The sequence below is a fragment of the Ursus maritimus genome, unplaced genomic scaffold (genome assembly GCF_017311325.1).
Source record: "Ursus maritimus isolate PB19 unplaced genomic scaffold, ASM1731132v1 scaffold_13, whole genome shotgun sequence".
NCBI lineage: Eukaryota > Metazoa > Chordata > Mammalia > Carnivora > Ursidae > Ursus > Ursus maritimus.
This window is the reverse complement of record NW_024423675.1, coordinates 50,822,832-50,835,052: the sequence shown is the minus strand read 5'-3', so window position 1 is coordinate 50,835,052 and position 12,221 is coordinate 50,822,832. Positions and strand designations below refer to the sequence as shown.

General features: G+C 38.2%; 1 protein-coding gene across 2 annotated transcripts in view; it reads left to right on the top strand.

The window, feature by feature from the left end:
- Positions 1 to 12,221, top strand: part of EPM2A (EPM2A glucan phosphatase, laforin) — a 115,707-nt gene that overhangs the window by 76,409 nt on the left and 27,077 nt on the right. The gene's annotated exons all lie outside the window — the stretch shown is intronic.

The window sequence follows — 12,221 nt, the reverse complement described above, 5'->3', positions numbered from 1 at the left end:
CAGTCCAGGCATGAATGGAACTCTATTATTGCAGATAAATTGTGCCGGTGGCTATAATATTCAATCAGTTTTATGTGAGTGGGACCTTTAGATTGACATGCATAATGTAGACAGCTATTTAGGAGATTGACTTATATGGGTTAATGACTGTAAGAAGGGGAAGAGAGAAGAATTAAAGTTTCCTGGCTTAGATGTTTGGGCAGCTGTGGGATAATTTACAAAGACCAAGAACACTAGAGGAAAAGTCGGTTTGTGGATGGGAAGCAAAGAGTGGAAGACGGTGAAGATGAGGTCAGTTGGTACTTATGGGACGTTGAATGGAGGATTCTAGTAGGGCACTGAGGTCTGAGCTGGAGGCAACAGTTTTGGAATTCACCAGCATGTAGATGGCAGTTGTAGATGGCCGTGTATATTAGGGAGATGACTTACAGTCTGGAACTCTGCAAAGCACTCACACTTAAAAGGCTTATAGAGGACACAGGATTTATGAAGGAGACAGAAGCATGGTAAAAAATAAACTGGGTGTATGTGTGGTAATGGAAGTGATCAATAGGATAAATGCTACCACCTAGGGATGTAATCTGGAACGGAGATAGAACTGAGATAGGAATACATTAAATTGTGTTTTGTATCAGTTTTGCTAGGTGGGACTTGATGGGTGTTGGACTTCTGACACCAGACTGACTTCTCTTAATGGGAGCCTATGGGTGGTTCATATTGCTTGAGGGACATATACTTTATTATTTTTTTAATGATTTTTTATTATATTATGTTGAGGGACATATACTTTAGATATCAGATATGTGTTGAAAGTTTGGAATCCAATCATTCTCCATACACTTAAGCCCAGTTGTAAAATACAGAATAAATATCTTCAGAATTCTTGAAAAAAGTCTAAGCACTTGCATAGCACAAGGTGGAGATGACAATGTCCTGGGCTATGAAACATGGAAGAGGCAATTTTAGCTTAGAGAAGTTGAGGCCAATTTCTGGCAATTAAGCACTTCAACGAGTGCTCAGTGGAATGGACGATCTTAACTAAAACTGTATTGTGAAGGTCTTGCCAGGACAAATGAGCTGCCAATAGGAACGTCATGTTACTGAACGCACTCTCTCCATGACTAAGGTTATTTAGGATTACCAATTTAAATATGACCATTTTGGTTTGGGTATGATTGGGACTTAGCCTGTGTGTGAATTGTATTAGACTCCATGTCTGTTTAAGATCCTTCCTAGTTAGGGATAACATAAGGAGATGAAGTGTCACTAATTCCTGGCCTCTTTTCCCATAGCTACGGATCTTTAGGATCTCCGGGTAACTTAAAACAGAGGCCTTTTTGATTTGCATATCCTTAGGAGGGTTTACTGGCTATCGTGCCTTCTCGCTATACATTGTGAAATGTACTGTTATGTGCCCTGACTTCAGGCTGAATGAAAGAAGCAAAATGTCCCAGGGATTTTGTAGGTCTCAACATTAGAATATTTGTGGTTTAACATCTCTCCTGTTCTTACCATCCTAACTACTAGCATCTCATAGGGGAAGAGGAGGTGTTTTTTTGTTTGTCCTTCTGGAACCTTACCTAATTTCTAACACCCCTGGCTGCAACACTGCTAATGGCCTCAGAGTTTTCAACCATTTAATTCCCTTGGTACCCCATCAATTTCAAGTCTTATGTGAATTTTCCCTGATTTTCAGCATCTTATTTGTAAAAAATCTCCAACTACATTTAAAAAAGATAACACAAAAGGAAATTGTAGGTCTCTATCAAGAAGCTTATGAGCACTGTAAAAAAGGAGAAAAGAGGAATGTTTTAGAGCCAAGGAATGTTGTTACATAAGACAGTCATTTGGCTTCTTGCAGGTTCTTCACTGGGAAATCAAGAAAGAGGGCTAAAGAGATCTTAAAATGTTCTGTAATTAGAATGTAAAAAAATAGCATTCTCTCTACATGGTTAATAGTAGGCCTCTAATACTAGCATCAGTAGTAGAGAGAAAATGCTCGTCTTTCTGTTTGTTCTAGCAGGACAATCTTCTTTCACTTACTCATCAGTGTGCCTGAATACTGATGTGCTGAGTACTGAATTGTAGCGAACCATTGTGATATATAATAAAATAATGATCGTATTTAGACTGAGTACAATTCGTAGAGTACTGCTTGCTACAAGGGCCAGCAGCCTTGGTACTACGGGGAGCTTGTGAAAATGCAGAATCTTAGGCTCCATCCCAGATTTACCGAATCACTCTCTGCATCTTAAGCTGATCCCCAGATGATGCGTCTCCACATTAATATTTGAGAAGCTCTGGTCTAGATGAATAATAATCGTACAACTACCCCACGCCTTTTTTTTTTTTTTTTTGGTCAAGAAAACTATAGTGAAAACACCTGTCGTGTTCAAAGTACTGAATAGAATTTTTTTTCATGCTAGGAATTCCTTGTATTTTAATTAATCAGATGATTGGTTGGCAATGAAGAATTACTGTAAAAAAGAAGAAAAATGAGTTTTTTTCATTTGCTGTCATGTGTTTTAAATTCTTTTTTTGTTCTAGAGCTGAAATAAAGACCCACAGGTATAAAAAAATAAATTTAATAATATATCTTTAGTGAGTTGATTAAATAAATAAATCAGTTTCCTGTGTACCACTTTGTCTACAGTGGATATTTCCTTGATATGAGATAAATCTAGTTGATGGTCAACTTATTCTGAGTACAAAGTTCTTACGTCAATAAAAACCCTATGTTACTAACATTTTTTAATGGAAATAATGATTTGAATGGAAAACTGAAAGGAAACTTGAATAGTTTGATATCATCAAGCCTGTAAGCATGTGGATATCATTAGTATAATGCCTGGTATATAAAATGTTGGTTAGTCTGAAACTTGTAAAAATACATAGTAAACAAACTTAGAGAGCTGTAGGCTTCACTGAAGGCAGACCTGGTTAGGAAACTATAGATTATAATATCACATTAGTAAACTTGGAGTCATTTTTGACTTTTCACTGTCCCTCCACTCTTTCATCTAATTCATGTGCAAATCCTGCTGGTTCTACTGCTAAATTTTGAGTTAATCTACTTTTCTCTATCTGCACCAATAGCTGTATTCCAAGCCATCACTATCCCAAAGGTCTTCCTTTTTCCTCTATAGTTTCTGCTCTATCTTCTGCCCAATCCATTTTCCACTAATAGCTAGAGTCACCCTTTCTTTTTTCTTTTTTTTATTATATTCTTTTTTTTATTATATTATGTTAGTCACCATACAGTACTTTCCTGGTTTTGATGTAAAGTTCCATGATTCATTAGTTGCATATAACACCCAGAAAAATGCTAAAACAAGTCCATGTGACTCCTCTACTTAAAAATCTGTCACTGCTCTTTCATTGCATTTGTACTGTTATACAAATTCCCTAGCACGTCAGTGAGGCCTGACAGAGTCTTCTCACTGTAACTCATGCCATGCTCCTTTCTTGCTCTTTCTAGGCTTCTCTCAGTTCCTAAAGTCTGCCTCACTCTTTCTCGCCATAAGAACATTGAATGTCTCACTCCTTTTCCCACAACAGGTCTTGTTTTAATGTCACCTTTTCAGGGACCTTCCTGACTGTCTTATCTGAAGTCTGGCTTTCCTGTGATTCTCTATTTTAACTCCCTGTTTATATCCTCAGTAGCATATTACAAATAAATTTTATACATTTTGCATATTTATTCGCTCACTGCCTGTCTTCCTCAAAGAATGTGACTTACCTGAGGGCAGACCTTGACTGTCTTGCTCACCATGGATTGTTGAGTGCCTGGCAAAAAGCAGGCATCCTTACGTATTTGTTAAATAGGTGGAATGACTTTAAAACCAAATACAGAAAAAAAATATTACATTTAATTTTTAATTACTTCCTTGATCTTCAGTGGTTCCTAGTTCATTATGCAAGTGATTAATTTTAAACAAATCCTTTCAAGTTCATTATGTGAGAAAGTATTAAACGTGACATTTTAGGCTTTCAAGGAGTGCTCAGCATTGGAAACAAAATTAACATGCCAAGAGGCTATTCTAATAGAACATTTTGTTGAAATTTGTATCACAGTAACCAGCCGAGGCTGCTTAGCCTAGTTATTTGCCTCAGTCTTTGTGTTACCTTGACTGACTTTAAGAAGGTGAAGTATGCCATTTGCCTTATTTATTGCTATAATCTGTCAATGTGGCATATAAACTGAATTTCAGGGCAACAAATGCTCAAAAACCAAGAAAGCCAAACTCTCTTAGACTCAGAATCTTTTTTTTTTTTTTTTTTAAAGATTTTGTTTATTTATTTGAGAGAGAGCATGAGAGAGAACATGAGTAGGGTGAGGACATAGGGAGAAGAAGACACCCCCCCCCACCACACCCCCCCACTGAGCAGAGAGCCTGACACAGGGCTTGATTCCTGGAGTTTGGGATCGTGACGTGAGCCTAAGGCAGACGCTTAACTGACTGAGCCACCCTTGGACTCAGAATCTTAATAAGTTGTGAGTCTGAAGACTGTGCTCTTACACATTTCAGGTGATTCTCCATTGAGATCCATTCTCTGAAAGCCAAGCAAAGAGGTCCAAGACTGTATTGTATTTATCAAAACTAGGTATCTAGTTCTAAAGTTCAGAACTTCAGAACTGAGTTATTAGATTAAGAAGGAAGCCCAAATAGCACAACCAGGGGCCTGATGATCTCATCTGCCATGTTGGAGATGCTCAAGTGATGGACTGAAGGACATGAGTCAAGGAGTGAGAGTGGGTAGTAGTCCTATTGTATAAGAGGACAACTGGGATGCCACAGTCAAAAAACTTAATTGTAGAATTTCAGAGATCAGGATGAAAGGTGAAAAATATCTATTAAAGTGTTTTACTTTGGTATCCCTGATGTATGGATATTGGAAGAATCTGGATGATTGGATATTATATATTTTAGGTCTGCATGTTTAGACTTCGTATTAGTTAGGGGCTGCACTAACGAAGTGCCACAAACTGGGGTGGCTTTTAAACAACGGAAAATTATTTTCTCAGTTCCGGAGGCTAAAAGTTCAGGATCGATGTGTTTACAGGGTTGATTCATTCTGAGGGCTTCGAGAGAAGGATCTATTCCAAGCCCTTCTCCTTGCCTTGTAGGCAGCTGTCTTCTTTTATCCTCACATCGTCTTCTCTCTGTATGTGTCTGTGTCCGTATTTCCCCTTATAAGAATGACAGGCGTACTGGATTAGAGTGTACACTAATGGCTTCATTTTAACCTGATTACCTCTGTAGAGACCCTGTCTCCAAGTGAGGTCCCATCTAAGGTGCTGGGGGTAGGACTTCAACATGGAAATTTTGGGGAAATGCAAGTCAACCTGTAACAGACCTTGATAATTATTATATGGCATTTTTAATATAGAAAATAAAAACATATGTCAAAAATATTTGCTTCATGAGGCTATAAACTATATAGCACATTCCCCCAAAAATCTAAGAAACTAATTTTACCTGTGGAAATTAGCATGTGCTGTCTATATACTATAGTCTATAACCTATAAGCTAACTATGAGAAGACTATTTTTTAAATGAAGAAATTGGTATCACTCTCTAAATTGAAATTTGTCTTTGTGCAGTCATTCAGCCTTAAGTGGAGTCTTTGGGGAGAAGTTTGGTATTAATAACATAACACTTAACACTAGAAGACGGATTTTTAGCAGAAGGATTTACATGTGCTAATGAAGCTTAGAGCTTACTGGAGGTTGATTTTAACATTTTTCTTGCTTTCCCACTAATGAGATCTAAATGACAGGACTGATAGACTTTTTTTTCTTTACCCATTATTTAAAAGCCGGATCACATTTTAATTTCACATTGATTTGCCCATAAAATATTAAATAAGGTAAATGCAACAAAATTATCCAACTTAGGAAATGTGCTAATTTTTTTTTTTTTGCTCCTAAATCATTAGCTGGGTTTTATAAAGAATCTCAGCAAAATCCATTTTTTCCCTCTTTGAAATGGAGCTGTGTTTTTATGGCTAGGAAGAAGGCATTGCCATAGATAGTTGTGGTCTCTTGGGGTGATAAGAAATAAACAAATCCTATATTCATACCCTGATCCCATCATCCTGTGTTTCCTAACTTTTTTTCCTTATGGACAAAATATGATGCTAATTTTCACCTTCAGGAAAAGGTTATTCTGCCATTTTTCAAGGCCATTAGTGGTAGAATTTGAGATCTGGAGTCCATACAATGGGCTTATTTGCTGATATCTTCTGTTTTTCCCATGCCCCCTCCTCCTGTCAAAACCCGGTGGTATTTTTTGCAAATGCTTGGATGCTCATTGTGTCTGATGTACTCAGTATTGCCAGTAAGGCCTCCTTTGACTGACAGCTGAGATGGAACAAGTGGGCTCTGATTCATACACTTCACTTGCTGTTGTAACGTGGGCCTGGGCCGACAGGTGAAGCAAACAGTGGAGTATTGTGGTGGGATTACCTGGAACCACAAATCCAGATTCACCCAAATGAGTGAAATTGATTTTGATTTGCAGTCCAACGAAGTAAGGTTCCAGAATGTCAGCCATCCATCCCCCCTCCCCAATCGGCAACCCCCCCCACCCAGTCTTTAGCTAATATTGTAATATTAGTAGGATAGATTTTATTTAAATACAATTTTGTTGAGTCATGGTGGCAATAGCCAAACTCAATAAACCTTTTATCTGCAAAAGTACATTCATTTTTTTTGCCAAAGTACATTCTTAATGAATATTGCTATATTAAATATTTGTCATGACTCAGAAGTAGATTTAGTTTTAACTTTTTAGAAGGTGCTACCCATTAAACACATAGACACACATCGTCATAGCTACTCTTTCCTAACAGATAGTTTCCCATTCCACACTCTCTGTCTGGGAATCATTTTTAGTCTTGAAAGTATTTTTGGAGAATGGTAAGGACCTAACTCTTATGTGCGTGTGTAGCGCTGAGCAATCCATGCCCTCCCATAGCCATATTTTTTGCTGCTATTGAAAGGTATTGAGATCTCTATACTAAATTTCTACATGTTTATTGGGATCGCCCAGGCTAGTGGTTTTGGAATCTGGCTGCGTATGTAATATATATAACCTGGTTAATTTCTTGAAAAAAAAAATCCACAGAATCATAGACCTCACTCCACAGCCACTTAATGACTACCTTTAGGACTAGATGTTGGTAATACAAGTTTTTATAAAACTCTTGTGGCTTGAATGCAGAGTCACTTTGGGAACTTCTGGGTTGACTGGGTGTCAATACCCATTAGGTGCAGCGGTTTCCTCTGACCTTTTCAGATAATCTATAATTGAGCTGCCAGAAATCTGATGTAACTCATGACCAGTAGTGAGCTGTTCATAAAGTAATTCTCTGGAAGTTTTACAGTATAATTTATGATATAATTGTGAGCTATATATTTTTTATTTTCATTATTATATCTTTGAAGTTTGGTATGTCTTGCATCGAAACTACCTTTACAGAGGATTTTTATTCCCTAAATCCCATATTTCAACAAGCTTCTTTGTACCTAAAAAGATCCAATTTTTAAAATTGTTTAAAGTATCATTGATGCCAAAAGAAGATTAAAAGTAGGATGAGATGAGTAAAAATTGATTTTGAATGGATAAATACAAGTCTAATTACTATTTAGAAAGTACATCATGCATCTTATTACCTTCAATGTATCATGTAACTAGAAATATATCACCTATTATTAGAGACAACAAGCTGAAATAGGATGCATATAAAGGGCACATTAGCTGTCTGAGGAAGCAGGAGCCATTGATTTGTGTGTTTCCAACAAACTCAGTCCTTTGGCTCCACATCTCATGTAACGGTTCAGTACGATTTACTTTATAACTTTAATTCTCTATTCTTCAACACAGCACTTGTCAGAATTTATCTTTAGTGATCTATCTCCTAGCTTCAGCACATCTTGCTTAACATATCAGGAATTTAAGAATTTATACTCATTTCTTAAATATGGACTCTGACTTGTGGCACTTTTAGAGGAAGAATTGTTATGAAAAAGTTAGAAATACCTGATTCAGAGGCTAGTGTTTATATGTGTGTGGGAAGTGTGTATTTCAAGGGCTTATTTCCATTAGAAACTTGATGTGGGAAATGTACCAACTTTGGGCCTGTTTCCCTTTGACTTGTTCTGAGTTCCCTGACGTCCCCGGTTAGTAGAAATACACTTGAAGACCAGGGCTGAATGAGATGGTGGAGTAAACACCTTTTTTCCCCCTCCCCCAGTAACACCGTGTGATTCTACATACTGACTCTGGTTTGGCATTCTGATTTCTTATTTTGTCTGATTTGCTCTTTGTGTATATGTCCATGAACTCTTCTTTTGTCTTTATCCAAACCTTGCATGCCAGCCACTTCATTTGGCATTTATTCTCTAGCTACGTACCAAGTGCTGTGCACTCCAAGAGGGCAGTATTCAGGAGAACTCTGGGTAACGTCCGGAACTTAGCTTGCCTGTCGTGAATATTCCTTTTAATATTTTGCCGGTCCACTTCAAAATTTTACCAATAAAAATCCATTGTAGTTCAGAAAGTTATATTTCTTGGTCATATCACTGGGGTGTCTACTGCCCTCTTTTCCGGCTCCGGATACTTCAGTATGTTCAGTTAAACCCCACAGCATGGTATGGCAGCCCACCCCTGCTGCCCGCTAGGCATCCAGCAGGGAACTGGAGGAGAAATCTTTAAGGGACAATGGAAGGAGGGATGGAGCATTTAGATAGAGCTGGTCCGGGCTCTCACTCAACAGCCAGAGCGAGGGGCCAGTGACCCAGGGTGTGTGTCCTTTCCATTCCTGTGAATGCTGAATACTCAGCTGACAATGTCCTGGTCAAAACACATCTCTTGAGCACTCTCAAACTGTCCCTGCTAATGATTTGTCTGTCAGCCTACTGGCCTAATGGGATATCTGAGAATTCTTTAGGGTCAAGAATGAAGTGAAAGGCCTTTGGATCCCATGCTCATCTTCACAACACCATTAAGTCTTTTCTGTGTTTTAAATATTCTCTTTATGTTAAATTTTATTGCCTTTATTTTTTCCATAATCACCTTCAATAGCCCATAAGAAATGTTTAATAACCTATTAGACTTAGAGCCCAAGCAGCAATAAAAAATTGGTTTATCTTCTCCTGGAGGGTAAGTAGGATTCAAGTTTTAGGTGATGTCAGATGTTGAACGATATTTTCATTGAGGATGGATAATACCCATATTTGGGGATTAGTCACTTGGCTTCTCACATTAGCATTAACGATGACAGCAACAACAGCCAAAAGGAAAAAAAAAGGAACCAAAACACAAAAGCAAGCTAGATTCCATTTAAGAAAATAGGGAGAGTATTCTAAACTCTGCAGCATTCTAATGAAGGATACACAGAACAATAGGAAAATTATCTGAATAGTCAGGACAATACAAAATAAATTACTAAAATAAGTAAATTATAACAACTAGACATAAACACCACTTGCATTTATTGTACATCCCCTGGTATCAGTCCCATTCAAATACCTTATTTAATTATATTTACTTTCTGCAAACTAGTTATTTTTAGACCCATTTTAGAGAGGAGCGCACCAAAGGCCTAGAGATGATAAATAACATGGCCTAATGTCAGACAGTTATTACCAATGCTTTAAAAATGATCATGTTATGATTGGCATTTTTTCTTGCTTGTGTCTAGTACCCTTTCCATTACACACCACTTCAAATGTTGTAGTGCTATTCAACTTTGCAATATTAGACTTTTGCTTCACTCTCTAGGTCTCTCTCTTTCTATGCATACCTACATACATACATATTTTAAAATATGACATGGAATACCGTATTATCAGAATGACATCACTGATGAGCCACAAACTGTGTCAGATACGTTGGTCTTATTCCTGCCCCATATTCCCTTTCTTCCTCCATATAGTAAGGAGTTCTGTTCCACTTTATTCCCCTAAACCAGGGTTTCTTCATCACAGCATTATTGACATTTTGGCCTTGATAATCTTTGTTGTGGGAGCTGTGCTGTGCATTGTAGATGCTTAGCACCACCCCTGGTCTCAATCTACGAGGTGCCATCAGCACCACCCGATGTCATCCTCTAAAATGTCTCCATAATCATTGCCAAATATTGTCCCCAACTGAGAAGGACTGCTTTAAGCCCAATATGAAAGTAACTGAATAAAAGTGTAATCCCTGTGCTCAGCTTCTTTCCTGCGCATTAGGGACTTTGAGGAATTAATTACTTAGGCATTGTATTAGAACAAGTCAGATTACACTGTGGGAACAAACAATGTCAACATGGTTTAAGTCAAGGAGCCGCTGGCTCTCCAGGGCAGCTGGCCTCCCAAGGTAGCTTACCGTTCTAAGCTACTTTGGTCTTCTAACGGCTCAGTATCCACATGTGCTTCCATGGTCATCATAGCAGGGAAAGCCAGAGCATAGAGCATTGTGCACGATGTCCTAAATATGTCCTTCTGGAAGGGACATGTTACCTCAGCTCACTTTCTATTGACAAAAGTTGTCAGAGAGCTCTAACGTTCAGGCAGAGAAGTAGTTTAGTCCTCCATGCTTGAAAGAGGATAACTGGGAACACTGGTGAGCATCAAGTGATGTCTACCATCATCATTTATGAACTGTTGTCTGAGTGCTGTGTATTGAACCTAGTCAAGTTCTAGGTGACAAGATTCAGATAAAGTTGAAATAGAGTATTAGTTCTGGAGGAGCCCATACTTCTGGAGAGGAGGTACACATGTGAAATAATCAGTGAGCAAGACAATATATACCACCTGCAATAAGTTATAATAATTTACATTAAATTTATATATTATTTGGAAAATATTTGCATTTTTATGATGTTTGCATGGTATGTCTTTTTGGTTCTGGGGCCCAATTCCAATATGTGTGGGGGGAGAGGATTTCTCCATACATCCAACTGATTTTCTGGACACCAACTTGCTGTCTTACAATTCAACTCAATTCTGACCCTGTCTACCTGGAGATATCATCAGCTTCTGCAAGTTAAGAGTTCAGTCCTATAAGACTCTCTCCTTCTCTTCACTTCAGATGCCACATGCAAACAAGTTGTTACCGGTACTTCTGATGGACTGGTTATAAATCAGAGGTGCTATGACCCTTTCCTTTTTTGGGTTTGATTAATTTGATAGAGCAGTTCATAGAACTCAGGAAACATTTTACTAGATTACTGGCTTATTTTAAGAGGGTATAACTCAGGAACAGCCAGACGGCATAGATGCCCAGGGCAAGGAACGTGGGAAATGGCATAGAGCTTCTGTACCCTCCAAGGGAGCCCCACTCTTCCTGCATCGCCAACCTGGAAGCTCTTGGAATCCTGACCTTTTGTGTTTTATGGAAGCTTCATTACATAGAGAAGATTGATTAAATCATTGGCCATTGGTGATTGGTTCAACCTCCAGATCTCTTTCCTCCCGGAAGCCAAGGGGTGGGACTGAAAGTTCTGTCCTCTAGTCACAAAGTTGGTTCCCCTGACAACCAGCCCAACTGTAGGTGCTGTCCAAAAGTTACCTCGTTAAGGTAACAAACGACACTTTTATGGCTCTTTTCACTCAGAAAACTGTGTTGGAAACTGAGATGAAGACCAAATACATATTTCTTATTATAAATCATAATATCACAGTATGTCTATCTGTTTTTTTTTCTTAATGTACAATAAAATTTCATAAATCTTTCTGGTTAAAGGTATTCCTAGATGTTTTATAATTTTTTTAAATAGATTTTATTTATTTACTTGACAGAGAAGGAGAGACAGAGAGAGAGGGAATACAAGCAGGGGGAGAGCAGGAGCCCAATGCGGGGCTTGATCCCAGGACCCTAGGATCATGACCTGAGCCAAAGGCAGATGCTTAATGACTAAGCCACCCAGGCGCCCCAATATAATTTTGTTTTTATTTTTGAATGAGATTCACCTCCACTTCCCCATTTCTACCTGGCTGTTGAGAGCACAGAGAAGAGCTGTTTGATTTTTGTACCTTTTCCCTCATCCAGATATCTTAATACTTTTAATACTTCACATAGCTTTTGTAATTGAATCTTTTAGGGAGTGCTTCTCAAGGTTTTGCACTGAACTAGCAGCATCAGTATTGTGTGAGTCTTGTTAGAAGTCCAAATTATTGGACTCTCAACCCAAATCTACTGACTCAGAAACTTTGAGGGTTGGGTCCAGCC